Source organism: Lathyrus oleraceus, chromosome 3 (genome assembly GCF_024323335.1).
Source record: "Lathyrus oleraceus cultivar Zhongwan6 chromosome 3, CAAS_Psat_ZW6_1.0, whole genome shotgun sequence".
NCBI lineage: Eukaryota > Viridiplantae > Streptophyta > Magnoliopsida > Fabales > Fabaceae > Lathyrus > Lathyrus oleraceus.
The window spans coordinates 246729672-246745789 of NC_066581.1; the positions used below are offsets into that span (position 1 = coordinate 246729672).

The window sequence follows — 16118 nt, forward strand, 5'->3', positions numbered from 1 at the left end:
AATCTCCATATACTTCTAAGATCTTGATTCTTAGGTCAATGGTTTCATCTATCCCTAGGATGCATACCTAGTACTCTGTCATGTTATTAGTACAAGTGAAGCATAACCTATCTGTGAAAGGAATATGGAAACCTGTTGGAGAAGTTATGACAACCCTGATTCCATGTCCTTCTGCGTTTGAGGCACCGTCTAGTATAAGTTTCCATCGTGATCCTAATTTAGGTCCTTCGTCTAGACTTGGGATCTCACAATATTTTACGACCATAATATCTTCGTCGGGGAAGTCAAACTGTATAGGTTGATAGTCTTCCATTGGCTGATGATCAAGATGATATGCTAACACACTTCCTTTGATAGCTTTTTGTCTGACATATTAGATGTCGTACTCAGTCAATAGCATCTGCCACCGGGCTATTCTTCCAGTTACTGCCGTATTTTTAAAAATATATTTGATAGGATCCATCATGGATATCGGTAGAGTAGTATGACTTACCATGTATTGTCTCAGAAGCCGAGCAACCCAGACTAGAGCACAATAAGTTTTCTCCAAGAGCGAATATCGGTATTTGCAATCAGTGAATTTCTTGTTCAGTTAGTAGATTGCATGTTCCTTCCTTTCGGTCTTATTTTGTTGCCCCAACATATAGCCCATTGAATCATCAAGTACTGTTAGATACATTATGAGTGGTATTCTAGGAATTGGTGGTATTAGTATAGGTGGCTCTCACAAATATTCTTTGATTCTGTCAAAGGCATTTTGACAACCTTCATTCCACTTGATGACTTGATCTTTCTGGAGCAACTTGAAGATTGGTTCAAAAGTGGCTGTAAGATGCGAGATGAACCTAGCAATGTAGTTTAATCTCCCTAGGAATCCACAAACCTCTTTTTCTGTCCTCGAGACTGGCATATCTTGGATGGCCTTGACTTTGTCAATATCAACTTCGATCCTTCTCTAGCTGACTATGAACCCTAATAATTTCCCTGATCTGACTCCAAAGGTGCATTTATTAAGTGTGTATAGTGGTGTGGGTCGATCACAAACTCATCGATGAAAAACAAACTAATCATTAATTATCTGAATATGTTCATTTACAGGTAGATCCAACCCAGCCTGAAATTATTCCGTAGCTTAAAAAAGTTTTAGGAAAAAAAAAACCTCTTGAAAACCCGCAGGAATACTTCACTTCAAGAGCCAAGACACTTAACATGCTATCAAGTCAGACAAAAAATAGAATTCTCTAGCTAAACAGAGAAAACACAAGATTTTACGTAGTTCAACCAAAAACTATTTTCAAGTCAAAATAATACTATTATTTTCGACATCTTTTACGTTAGTAGAAGAATTAGAAGAAACAATATCATTTCGGAATTTCAAATTAAGTAAACTACACAATACCAAATCATATATAATCCACCCATAAATAAAGACTTACCATATAACGATCTAAACACTTGAAAAATAATCGAAAGGTCCCTAGAAAGAACTAAGCATCGATCAAACCATCTAAAAATCATATGATGGACGCCGCCAAATCATATGTCCGAAATAGATGAGTTATCGACTCATGTGAACCACATCAAAGTAGGCAAATAATACTCTCAGGATCCAAGAGCATTGACCGTTTAAACAAATTTTTATATAGAGAATGACGATTTTAATAAAACCGTCGCATCTTATGTGTCACCATTTTTTTTTCTTATAGTGTCTAATCATAGCAACTAGCAGGCTATCAAATTGTACATAGAAATATCCACTGACATCTTTTCAGTCTTACAGATGTCAAGTGCATAAAATTCTAAAGCGACATCACGTAAATGTACACATTATTCTAATTATAAATACCTCACACTTTCGAATGTCATTGATTTGGATGTCTGAATACTCGTGAATACCTCTTTTTTTTATCGAACAGAAATATCAAAAACATATTAATGACGTAAAAGTTAATAATAAACTAAGGTGTCAACTTATATACTAGTATTCTTTTTATAAGATGAGCTAAAACATATCTGATTAAATCAAATACTATAAATAACTTGCACATTATTTTTTTTTTTGGACAAAATTTAATATATTAATAACTTGCAATTTTACAAGCATATAAGGCTAACTTATTAAATCAGAGAAAGAAGATATTTGGCATAAATAAATATTTTATTATTGAGTAGGCATTCTCAAAAGAATTAGGTGAACAATAAACAATAAAACTATGAACTTTAAACTAAACCGTGTCTGGCATTCATACTTCATCATAATAGACTCAATGAAAGAAAAAATACTAATAATAACTAGACAATATGACGTTGGTTTGACCCACAAATTCAAAATCCTTGGGCAGAAAAGAAGCCCATGGTATTGTGAGACTTTTCTGTGTTCTCCATTAATCTCAAACCTTCTAGATGCTCCTACTTCTAATTACATTATTGACCTTGCTTAGGTGTATTGAATTTTTTATATCCTCTTCAATTTGAAATGCATGTGATTGGGACATAGTATACATTTGCATCAGGAATTTCCTACTATTATAGAATATTGCTTAGGTGTATTCTTGACGTTTGTATAGTTGAAGACAGTCAAGGTAATTTTTTTCTGTTTTATCCTTTGCTTTTTTTCTCTTTCAACTTATTGTTTAACTAAAACAAGTATTTGATTTATATGTTTGCTTTGGAAATGTGAGGAAAACAAATAGTATAAGATAAACTTTCTTATAGAACACAAGTTCAGGTATTGATCATCAACATAGATTTCATCTGAATAAAAAAAAACTTAATAGAAGCTATAAGTAAAGAGATCTTTTTTTTTCATCACTTTATTTTGAAGAGGTGATATATTGCCTAATTGATTGTTTTGCTCATGACTTGTAAGTTATAGTAATGTTTATATGGAACCATAATTGTTGGTGACAGTGATCATTTTTGTTTTAATGCATTTTACTTTTATTTTCTTTATAATTAAGAGACATTGTTACATTGTTGGGATAACTAACTTGCAATGAGAAGATTTTGTATGGCAATAAAGAGAGATGAGAGAATAAAATATATTGATTAATTCTCTTGAAGCATTGTAACTGAAATAAAGATTGCAAACTTAACATGGGTAAAAATTCGGCGTAAAAATTGTTAGGAGCATAAAATTGAAGATGAAGAAGACGATGAAAGAGAGAAAAGAAATTTATAATTAGCTTTCTAACAAAATTGAAAAATTAATTATGATTCAGAATCTGTTAGAATTGAAATGTGATTTATAATTTATATCATCAGAACCACTCTAAATAAAATTTAAATTAATCTAAATTATAACTAATATGAATTTGTATTACACTTTAACATCATCTTTAATCCATATTCAAGGCTAAAATCAACAACACAAATTTCATCCATCAAATGGATAAAGTGTGCAGTCTTGATTATTTTGATCAACATATCTATAAGTTGCTTCTGAGTGCTATAGTGAACAGCTTCAAGCACTTCACTCTGAACTTGATTTCTCAGAAAATGAAATTTTGTGTCAATGTGCTTGCTCCTTCCATGCATCACTAGATTCTTGGTAAGACTTATAGATGATTTGTTGTCAATATTAACTTCACAGGCTTGCTCATATTGATCTTCAGATCCTGCAACAAATTCAGAATCCAAACAGTTTGACAAGCTGACAAAACACTTGCAATGTACTCAGCTTCACAGGTTACAATACAAACACTGGTTGCTTCTTGGAGCACAAATAAATAAGACCTCCTGGATACTTGAAAAAATATCCAAAAGTACTTCTTATGTCAACTTTGTCTCCACACCAATCAGAGTATGAATAACATATCAGCTCTGAATCAGATTCAACACCAAAAGGAAACAAAACTCCATAATTCAGAGTCCCCTTAATATACTTAAGTATCCTGACAACAACTTGGTAATGTGACCACTTTGATTTGTTCATAAACCTACTCACAATTCTAATTGCATAACAAATGTCAGGTATGGTATTGTAGAGACATCTCAATGAGTCAACCAAGAGTTTAAAAGTTGTAGCATCTACATCATCACTCTCAACATTAAAACCCAACTTATGATTTACTTCAGTAGGTGTGATTGCGGACTTGCAATTTATTAGCTTAAATCTCTTAAGAAGCTCAAATTCATATTCAGCCTATGGAAAATTATACCCTTATCAGAGTAAAGAATCTTCATCCTTAGAAAGTATACCATATTTCCTAGACCAGTCATCTCAAACTCATTCATCAACACCTCATTGAACTTAGATATGTCATATGAACAACTCATAGTTAGAAATATGTCATCAACATAGAGATACTCCATAATTATAGTGATATCATATGTATGTCGAACTTAAACAACATACTCCGTCTCACATTTTCAGAATCCTTGAAGCTTGAAAAATGAATCAGTTTTCAAATTCTAAGCTCTATGGGTTTGTTTCAGTCCATACAAGGATTTCTGCAACTTGTACACCATTCCTCCCGAATTATTTTTCATAAATCTAGGAGGTTATGACATATAAACTTCCTCTTGTAAAGAACCACTCAGAAATGCAGATTTCACATCTAAAGGTATCATAGACCAATTTCTATTATCAGCCATAACAATCACCAATCTGATTGTTTCATGTCTAGCTAGAGGTGCAAACACCTCAAAGTAATATAATCCATATTTTTGTAGAAATCCTCTAGCTATTAACCTTGCTTTGTGTTTTCCAGTTGATCCATCTGGCTTCAGTTTCAACTTTTAAACCCATCTTACATTGATGCCTTTCTTGTTCTTTGGAAGCTCAGTCAACTCTCAGGTCTTGTTTCTTTCTATATCCTCAAGTTCTTCTTTCATGACCTTTAGCCACACTTTCTTCTTGAGAGCTTCTTCAGTACTAACTGATCCAGAGTCTACTAACATGGCACACTGAATGACTTCCCCTTCAGAGTCTATCTCAATATCTTGCAACATGTAACTCTGCAAATCTTCTTGGTATTTGTCTGATTCTTTGTGGTATCTGAACTTGTTTAGAATCTTCTTCAGATGTTGGAACAATATCAAATGTTAGATTACCTTCAGAGGCTGGACCGCCTTTATAGGATGAACCACCTTTAGAGGCATGATTACCACCAAAGTCTGGATCATCATCAAAATCTAGATCAGAATCAGATTCACCTTCAGACTCGACTTCAGTATTAGTGTCACCTTCAGACTCTGACTCATCTTCAGGAGAAGATTCTCCTTCAGAGGCAGATTCTCCTTCAAAGTCTGGAATATCTTTAGAAGTTTACTTAGGTGTTAACACTGCACCATAGTTTGATTGACACTTGTTCCGATCCCACACTTCTGATTCTTTCATAATGATATCTCTGCTGAATTTAACTTTGTTGGTGACAGAACAATAGAGCTTATAAGCACATGTAATATGGTACCGATAATGTCGCAGTAATAAAAAAAATTGAATCCACAGGGACTGCTAATTTAACAAGACAATATTGTACAATACATAGAAAATAGTAAATTGGATGGGTGAGTGGGTGGGTGGGGGGGATGGGGGGTTGATTTGAATTGCGAAAGGAAAATAAAGTGTTATAACAAATTCACTAAAGTGGTCAGGTTGTGTATAGAATCTCTTATTTCTCTATTTTTATTGATGTTTGATACCTTACTTGAATAGTCTCATCACTACAATCCCTCGACGAATTAACAAAACCGCTATAACCAATCCCTTGCGGTATAACTCATTAATCACTACTCAGAGCTTTCTATCCCTAGTCGACTAGCGTAAGCATGATTATGCGATGCAACAAAACGTTAATTCACTAACCATTATGATCGGCCACCATTTACACTCAGTTTTCATCATCTATCCAGCATGAAATCTTCATGAATCGGTAACTTCTGCGTCTTATTTTTGTGATTTCTTCCGCTTATTGCAGTTTTTGAATTTCCGTTTGTTTTATGTTTCATTAGTAGTTTTCCGCATTTTGGCGCATTTTATGCGTTTCTGTGTAGAATGTTGGTTTCCAGGTTTGATTAAAAGTCCGCAAGTATGTACCGGAAGAAGGGATGTTAGAGGCTGAAGAAAAAGCGAAAAACGGATAAAACAGTGGGCTGACACAGGTGCCCGTGTCACCTGACACGACCCGTGTTAGCATGTGCACACCAGCCAGCAAAGAATCCATAAAACAGTGGGCTGACACGGGTGCCCGTGTCACCTGACACGGCCCGTGTCAGCAGGACGTGTCTTCTCCTTCTACAGAGGAGCCAACACGGGCAACAGTGTCGCTTGACACGGCCCGTGTTGGCCATTTCGTTAAAAATTCTGATTCTTCTAAGTTTTACTCCTGTGGATATCCAGAGGGAATTTTGGGCATTTGGCATTACTTTTAGTTGTCTGGAAACTATTTAGTTGGATGGGAAGCACTGAAAGAGGGACTTTTTGGATCGTGAAAAGAAAAGAGACGAAAAGAGGAAGCAAGGTGTGGAGAAGAGAATAGATCTTCAAGATCGGAAGAAATTGAAGATCAACGTTCATCAACAACAACTTGTAATGTCTTTGATTTGTAATCTTTTATCTTTAAATATTATGAGAGGCTAAACCCCCTATGCTAGGGGGGTGTCCCTGAATTGCTACTGTATGAATATTTGATCCATGTTCTTATAATCATTGATGTTTTCGTAATTCAAATTATTATACAACGTGCTTAATGCTTAATTTTATCGGACAAATGAAATTCTGATTTCTTGTTAAGGTTTAGGTCGGACAAACCCCCTTATCACGTGTTGTATAATAAAACCCGCGTTTAATCACTTAGGAATGAGGATCAAACTCTGGTTACCGTAAATTCTTGATAACATAAATAATTCTTAACAGCAATTTGATTGACTAAGGAATTAGGAGTGAAATTGCCTGTTAAATGGTTTTTGCTAAGGAATTAGAGAAAACTACTCTAGAGAAACTGTTTTGAATTATAATAACATCGATGTTATATGATATGGAAAAAGTGGAATACACAGCAATTCATACACCTGACCTTAGCATTATTTCTCATATTGGTCAAACTGTTTTTATACGCTTTATATTTTTATTTCTTATCAGTTGTGAAAACTATCATCAAACCCCATATGAACTTTTGTTCAATTGAATTATTCTAAAAATTGATACTTTCTACGCAGTCCTCGAGATCGATACTCGGGATAACTCCCTTTTTATTACTACATTGGTGCGAATAGTACACTTGCTATTTTACCGATCACATTACTTGGGGTTTCTTATCCCTAGTTAACCATCGTAAGCATGGCAATTTACCTAGGTCTAACATATAGATTAATGGTTAGTATTCCCTATGTGCCCAAAATCAGATTAAAAGAGTATCTCACATAAAAAGTATTACGAACAAGAAACAATTGAATAGAATTATAGATTAAAGAATTCATAAAAAGTCAAATCAACATATTGCACTACAATATTGTAATTGGTTCATCAAAATATAACCTAACATAGAGAGAACTAGATACTGATAATTGAAATTACAATACCAAATATTAATAAGAGGTTTGCATAAGAATTCCCTAGAAGAATTGGCCTAAAATGGCTTCAAATGCTCTCCAAATATGTCTTACGGTGTTGTAAATCGTTACTTTTCATGTAAAGTTACAGAACCCTTGAAAAAGTACCAAAATTCCCCTTTTGAAGCAGTCAAAACGCGTCAGAAACGCCCTGAAAACAGTCCATCGCGCGCGTGATACTTTTCCATCGCGCGCATGATTTTGAACATGTTGTATTGCACGCGCGGTCCTTTTCATCATGCGCATGATTATTCCAAAATGTAGATATTCATTCTAGCTTCATTTAAATAAGCGCGTCAAAATGAGTTACGAAACTCCAGATATGATCAATTTACTTGATAGATGTCAAGATGTAAATTATGCTGAAAATTGCTCGTTTCTTCTCAATTTCTTCTCGATTTTTTGACTTTGCTCTATTTCTTTGACCTCTTCATTTTATTCACACTTATTCATATTTATCTCATCTTTAACTTGAGATTTCATCGAATTCATCGCAAATACTCATAAAAATCATGTAATGACAAAATTGTCATCACCGAACCAATATAAATCTTCGTATGATTTTTCTATTTATTTTTATATGTACATCTTATTTCTTAAAATGACTAACCTTAAATTTAAATTTTTAATATTTTTTTAAAACCCAAATAACCCAATTCACCTTTATTTTGTGTTTAAAATCGTTTGATCGACAAGTGACATCGGTGTTTAACTCTTATTATAAAGCTAATTGTTTCAATAGGTAGGATGATTTCAAACGATTCATTAAAACAAACCCTTATTTTCTAATGAGAGTGGTATATTTATTGTAAAAAGAATATGTAAATATTTATAGAGGAGGATGTATTATGACATATGTATCTTTGTGGAAAACAAACCTAGTGATCTTTAGGCCAAAGAGGATAAAGAAAATGTGTGATATAGTTTGAAAGCTAAAATGATTATCACTAGTACTAATGCTCTCATTATTTATGAGTTTTTTTCCCACTTTCTCACTTTAATTATGCAAAAAAATATGGAACATCCTTCAAGTTACCCATAAAAGTATAACCAAAGTAAAAAGAGGTAGAATGAACACATTGATCCATGAGTATGAATTGTTTATGATGAAACTTGAGGAAAATATCTTGGAGATGGAAAAATAATTTATTCACATTTTTAATCATTTAAAAATTATGGACAATTTTTTGAATGAAGATTTAATTAACAAAGTTTTTAGATGATGTATTGGTCAAACAATACAGATGTGCATGTTCCCCCTGCAAGGGCAAGGAGACTTAGAGGTCTTAGTAGGCGTATAACACATTTTAGTGGTGAAAGTTTTCTCATGGAGGCGATAATACTTGTACGGTGGTATTTGAGGTTGTTTAGGGGTCCAACTCACGTGAGGTGAGAGACATTGTTGGAGGTCAGCGCTACTTGATTGCAGGCGGGTAGTTAGGTTTGTCTTGTGTTATGGTTGTAGAGAGTGTGGTGCTATTTTAAGTGGTAAAGGATGTGTATGACTTAGATTATGTCCCATCCCCTAAGGATCTCTGATGGCTTGTCCATCGAATATATTCTCTCTTAAACCTGAAAGCACATGGTTTTTTATGTTAAAAGTGACAAGGTTAGGAGGTTGAAACCCCAATGAAATTTGTCCAACATCAGTCCTTCGACAATAATCTCCCATTGTTTGTCTCGATGGGGTTGTCATATCCAATATATCTTCTTTTAGTTCCACTTTAGCTTGTTTTGTTTCTCTTTTGGCTTTCCAGATTGCTCTTAAGGTATTTTTGATTTTTCTGAATCCAACGATATCAATGTTGAACTCGAACCTCACATAAACACAAACAAGATACCTCAATAGCACTATAACAAACAACAACTAAAGCCAATAAAGATTTAAAATAAACTTCTAAAACAAATCAAATAAAATAATAAAAATAAAAAATAATAATAAAATTAAATGTAGCAAAAATCAAATTGTCTTATTAAAATTATCAACAATCTCCGACAATGGCGTCAAAAATTTGATGACAAATTTAGCAAATGTACTATTTGAAAAGTAAAATTAGGGTTTGCTTGAGAGTTATATTGAAAATACGAAAACCTTGAATAAGATATCAAATGAGAAAACGATATGCTCTTATTCGAATCCCTTAATTCTCACTGTTGATGACTGCGCTTATTTGTCTCGAAAAGCAATACATTAAGTGTAAAAGAGAGATACATGAAAAAATATGAAAATGATGGCCTCCAATGGTGGAGAACCTAATTTACTTAGCTCTCATAGTTCCTTTTCATCACTTCAATCTCCAAAGTTGCCAACCCTCATAAAATCCACTTTATGACCTTTTAAATAGTAAAAACACATGATTTCTAAGCACCATCTAGCACACGGTAGATTTATTAACATCCACGATTGGACATTAACGTCATCATGGTGCACACAATGCTTTCCATTACGCACACGGTTCTTCCTTCGCGCCTCACCGTGTACACGATGCTAGAGGCCGCACATACCATTTTTTCAGTAGCCTTTTTACCTTTTGCTTGTTGAATTTACAAATTATCATCTTTGTTCCTCTATCCTTAACTTATTTAAGTATTCACTCCTTCTTCTACGATTTTCACTCAATTAACTCAAAAACAACTCCAAATGATAAAAATAATGCCTGTAAAAATTGTATGATGACAGAGTGTCATAAGTTCCCCATGATATGTCGTCAGGAGAAAGTTTCTGCCATTTCACTAGGATTTGGTGTTGAATTTCTTCATCAACCAATTCCTCTCTAATGACCAAGATCTCTAAAGGGGTGACCATTGTGATGCATGAGTACTCCATTTTTAGGTAAAGTACCGATACTGGGATCGGGTACCGGTACGCTTACTCGTAAGGTACGTATTGAGTACGCAACACCGTACCTATTTTTTTAAATTTTATTTTAAGTCAATACTCCGACAAGTACATATTGGGTACGCAAACTCAATATTTTTATTCTAATGGTATAATTTTAGACTTTTTTTAATGGGCTTTTCAAGTGTTGATGTAGAGTTTGGCCAATTTGATTTGTTGCAAGATCAATCATCTTGAAACCAAAGGAATGATGGATAACTTATGGATCTTCAATCCCTAAACTTAAATCTATTGCATTTAAACTCCTTGCACAATGAAGTTATTCATCTTCTACTGAGAAAAATCGGAGCACATATGGCTTTATACTTGCGTACCCATATCTTAGTTTTTCTAAAAATGTCATATTCCGTATCAGTACCCGTATCGGGTACATATCCGTACCTTTGCAACACAGCCAAGTTCCATATCTCAAACTCTACTTCACGTCCGTGTGCATAAATGATTCATATGTTTTTGACCCTTCTCCAAATTTTATCAAAGCAATTTTAAAATAGCTTCTCTATCAGCCAACAACATATCACAAGCATTCGTTGAAGAGGATCCAAATGTGTATGAAGGTATTGAGGGAAGAGGCTTTCCAAACATGACCTGAAAGGGCGTAAGACCCGCAGTAGTGTGATAATATATGTTATAATGGTATTCCGCCCATGGTAAGAAACTAAACCAATTGCTTGGCTTGGCCTGGGCCAATGCACACAAGTATTGTTCGATGGTCCCGTTGGTGACCTTCAGTTTAAGGGTGATACAACAATTTGATTCGAAGTAATGTTCCGCTGAATTTGAATAAATTTGTACAACATTTGTGACACATACTGAATCACAATCGTAGACGATGCTCTTTGGGAGACCATGTAATAACGTGTCTTGTTAAATGTTGTTTCTTATTTTCTTTTGTATCATTTCTAACTTATGTATTTTTTGGAAATAACGCGTCTTGTTAAATTTTATACTATTATAAAGTATTATGTCGTGTAGATGAATTTTATTAGATATTATATGATGTGTTTCATTGAACTTGAGTGTTACAAATGAGTACAATTATATTGAGTTATGTTAATTTTTTTTTTAAAACCGATAAAAAGAATCATATATTTTTTTTAAATTCAACCCACGAACCCAATCCAACCCAATCCATTAATAAACGGGTCGGTTCAAGTCGATTTTGACAATGAAATTACGGGTTGGATGACGGACCCAATCCATTGAAGTTTGAACGGATTGGGTAACGGGTTAGGCCAAACCCGATCCAACCCAACCCGCGTACACCGTTAATTGCCTCTATCGCTTAATCGTACTATCTCCATATAGTAGCACTACGCCTATTGCCTTTGCTGAAGCATCAATTTGCACTACAAATGGTTCCTGGAAGTTTGGTAGAATCAAAGCAGGGGTTGTTGGTAAAGCTCGTTTCAATTCTTCAAATGACTGTTGTTCTTCGTTTGACCATATGAGTGCATATTTCTTCAGACAACCTTAAGGCTATGTTTGGATTGATGGAACATAATGGAGCGGAGCGGAATGGAACATGACGAAGCGGAATCGAGCAGAGCGGAATGGAATATAAATCCCACTCCATTGTTTGGTTATTTCATTAAAAATGTCTCATTCCATCACATACACCCCAAATTGGATGGAACAAAAAATAGAGATTTTGATGGAATTAGATGGAATGGATTCCATCATGTTCCATTCCATTCAATTCCATTCCATCCATTATTTGCAAATTCAAACAATGGAATCTAATTAGTTACCACCCCACTCCATTTAATTCCATCCCATACCACCAATCCAAACATACCCTAAAAATCCTCGCAATTCCTTGATGGTTTTAGTAAGGGGCCAGTCAATCATTGCTTGAATCTTCCATAGATCCGCTAACACAAGGCCTGCCATAAAAATGTGGGCCAAGTATGATATATGAGGTTGGGAAAATGAACATTTGGAAACCTTTAAATGAAATTGCTGGTGGAATAGAATTTGGAAATTTTGCTCCAAATGTTTTAAATGAACTTCCATTGTGGGGCTGAACATCAATGTGTCATTGAAGAAGACGATGACCGTCCTTCATAGCAAATTGACTGGGATATCATTAGAGGTAAGGTTTGTGTGATGATCATTGAGCCTTGATGGGGTAAATTTGTGGGTTCAGTGAAGAGGTCATCAACCTGATGGAGTAATTCATGTATTTTGGGGTCTGTGTGAGGTGTCAAGGGAAGGATGAGATGTTCAAAGTTTGGATCATAAATTTTGAGGGAAAAGAGTCAGACTTCATAATTAATCTTGACTACTCTTTATAATATTTGTGAAAATTAAAGGGGGATAGGGTAAGTAGAAGTCTCACCTTCCAATTCAATGCAAGAGCCTTGCTGAAAAAATTTCATTGTGAGAGTTTGGTAATCCATTAGAACTGAGCCTGGCTTCTTAAGCCATTGGGCTTCCAAAACCACTTATGGTCCCCTTAGGCCCAATACATACAATTCTATAGTATACCAAATATCCTGAATTCTGGTTTTCAACCCCAAGTAGACATATGAGCATTTTGGCTCTTGTCCACTCCCAACCGTAACCTGAGTGCTTCGGTGTGCGAGAATTCTTCCTGCCACTGACACCTTCTATAATTTTATAATCTCAAAACTATCTCCTAAAAAAATTTAAAACACGAAATTTTTAGTAGATATATCAGAATTTCGTGTACACACTAAATTTTCGATATTATATTTATAATTTTCAGTAATATCGGAATTTTTAAAATTTACGTGAACTTAAAAAATATTATGATGTTCTATTTTATATCGGAAATTTCAAATAAAATAAAATTTTCAATAATTCATATTTAATTAAATTTTTTTAATTCTACAGAAAATTTACGATATTGTACCTGAAATTTTGAATCTCCGATAGTGTACTTAAAGTTTTGATAATGTAAAATTCATTTTTTTGAAAATTTAAAATCTTTACATATTTTTATCGGAAATATCTTTTTACCTGAAAAATTTCCAGTAAAAAAATTCAAAAATTGAAAAATTTCAAAAAAAAAATTCAAAAAAATTAATTTTTACAAAAGGGTATAATAGTAAAAGTGCTCTAAGGGTATAACAGGAAAAGTGTTATAAATATGGGATGTGAAGTTTAAATGGGGAATGTCAAGGGCACTCGATTGGATAAAGTTGTGGGTAGTTCTCTATCTCAAAACTTTACTTTATACCCGTATATTTATCTATGTATCCCTACATTTTATAAAAAGTATTAATTTTATCCTTATATATTTTTAACTAATTTATTATTTTATTTTTAAATATTTTTTAAATTTTATTTTGCGTACCGGAAGAGTTTGCAAAAGAGTTCCGGTAGTATTTTTTAATTTTTTTTGTGTTTACCGGAAGACTTTGCAAAAGAGTTCCGGTATACAAAAATTGACTCGGAACTCTTTTGTAAAGTCTTCCGGTATACAAAAAAAAAATTAAAAAAATATTTGAAAAATGAGTACCGGAACTATTTTGCAAAATCTTCCGGTACACAAAAATTGACTATCGAAACTCTTTTGCAAAGTCTTCCGGTACACAAAAGAAATATTTAAAAAATGCTTGAAAAATGACTATCGGAACTCTTTTGCAAAGTCTTCCGGTATACAAAAATTGACTTCCGGAACTCTTTTGCAAAGTCTTTCTGATACACAAAAAATATTTTAAAAAATGTTCGAAAAATGACTATCGGAACTCTTTTGCAAAGTCTTCCGGTACACAAAAATTGACTACCGAAACTCTTTTGTAAAGTCTTCCGGTATATAAATTTTTTTTTGAAAAATGACTACCGAAACTCTTTTGTAATACCCTCCGGTACACAATTTTTTTAAAAAAATTAAAAATAAAATAATAAATTAGTTTAAAATATATAAGGATAAAATTGATATTTTTATAAAATGTAAGGGTGTAGGAATAAATGTAGGGGTACGAGATAAAACATCCTCTCTATCTACTAAAATGTGGACCGAATGTTCCATGATTTGGCCCAATAATCTAAGGGTGTATGTGACTTCTGACCCAACTAGAGCATGAAGACTCAACTGGACTTGTGGTGATTCATTTGGGGTGGTGTCAATAGTCTACGTTGACTCCAATTGTCCTTGGTCCACTTCATCTTCCTCAACCTCAGCCAGCAGCAAAAACACTCGTCCTCCACAGCGATGTTGTCGCGACCACTTCTGATTCCAGTTGAAGCAAAGCCCTTTTCACGTCTCTCAGCCAGTTCTGGTGCAGACAAGTGTCGAAATTGGGGTGGTGCTGATAATAGCCCATGAAAAATTCAGAGGGGAGTTAGGTTCAACTGAGGATGTGGTTGACTATGATTCGGGAGCGGTTTTGGTCGCGAAACCTTAACTTGATCGTGGAACTTGCGTGTCCATCATTCTCTTGACTCATAACATAATATCAAAATTGTATGTTTAAAAACTGAATTCATAATTATGTTTATGTCATGTACATACTATAAATCGGTTGTACTCATAATATATATATATATATATGATAAATTACTTATTAAAATGAAACAGATATCAATACATTTGTTGATGTGATTTGCTATATTTTGCTTTCACTTGTTTCCTCTTATAGGCTATTTAGGAAATATGATGCATCATCACAGGTCAACAACTCCAACACGACATTGCTCCTTTCAAGGGTTGATCTTAAAATATTTTGCCTGTAATATGTACATTAATTATGTCGAAATGGTTTGTTTTTATCTTGCAGATATCCTTGGAGTGTAAGCTTAGAGCACCATTATCGATGCTATATCACCCTTCTCACACATTTTCCAAACACATATGGTCAGGAACACTTGGATAATTGAGAGAAAAATACATTCTTTAGTTTATGTATGCTCTCTAATTTGAGAATGTTTTTTCCTTTTCTTATGGGATGAAATTAATAATATAATATAAATGTGAAGTATATTGTGTGGTTTAATGGAACCAATTTTAATTTTTTTGATAAGTTATTTCGATATTTATAAAATTAGATTGAGTTGTTTAAATAATTAAAAAAATGTGTAATAACATAAAAAATTAAATGTGATCTATTTAAAGAACTCATATATATGAGTACAATGGACGTATATGTTCTTATAGGGCTTCTAAAATCAGTAGCTTTAACAACATGCTTTTGAAGGACATGTAACTCTAAGTGCAATGATTTACACTTTTACTCAAATATTGTTTGTATTGGGTCATAAAGCTGAACATCTTACCACTCTGCTTTTTCTCAATTTCTCAAATGAAAATTCTTTTTGTCCATATATCAAAGACTCGTGATACTATTTGTTGGATCATGAAGAAGAATTAAGAGTAATACATAAATGATATAAATATTATATATTCATCTAAAATTGTAGGGTGATAGATATTTGAGTTTTATTATTTATAAATATTCGAGACTTTACATTTATAATCAATGTCGACCTCCAATTTATATTTGACTTATTTGACAAAATTCAAAACGCATTATAAAATAACAATTTTTAACAATTTCCTGAAACTCAAATATTGCTTGAGAAAGTAACCATTTTTTTCCAAGTGACTGTAATTAGTATTTTTTGACCATTACCATAAGCCATGGTATTACCGTTAGCATTTTTTTGGTTTTGTTATGAAACTCATTCTAAGTCGCAA

The 16118-nt window shown here is 33.5% G+C and overlaps 1 long non-coding RNA gene across 1 annotated transcript; it reads left to right on the forward strand.

The window, feature by feature from the left end:
• Nucleotides 1-2475: 2475 nt before the first annotated feature.
• LOC127126663 (uncharacterized) lies at nucleotides 2476-15417 on the forward strand. The gene is made up of 3 exons (XR_007805057.1): nucleotides 2476-2582; nucleotides 2682-2728; nucleotides 15202-15417. It is a non-coding gene; the product is annotated as an uncharacterized LOC127126663 (long non-coding RNA).
• The last annotated feature ends 701 nt before the right edge of the window (nucleotides 15418-16118 follow it).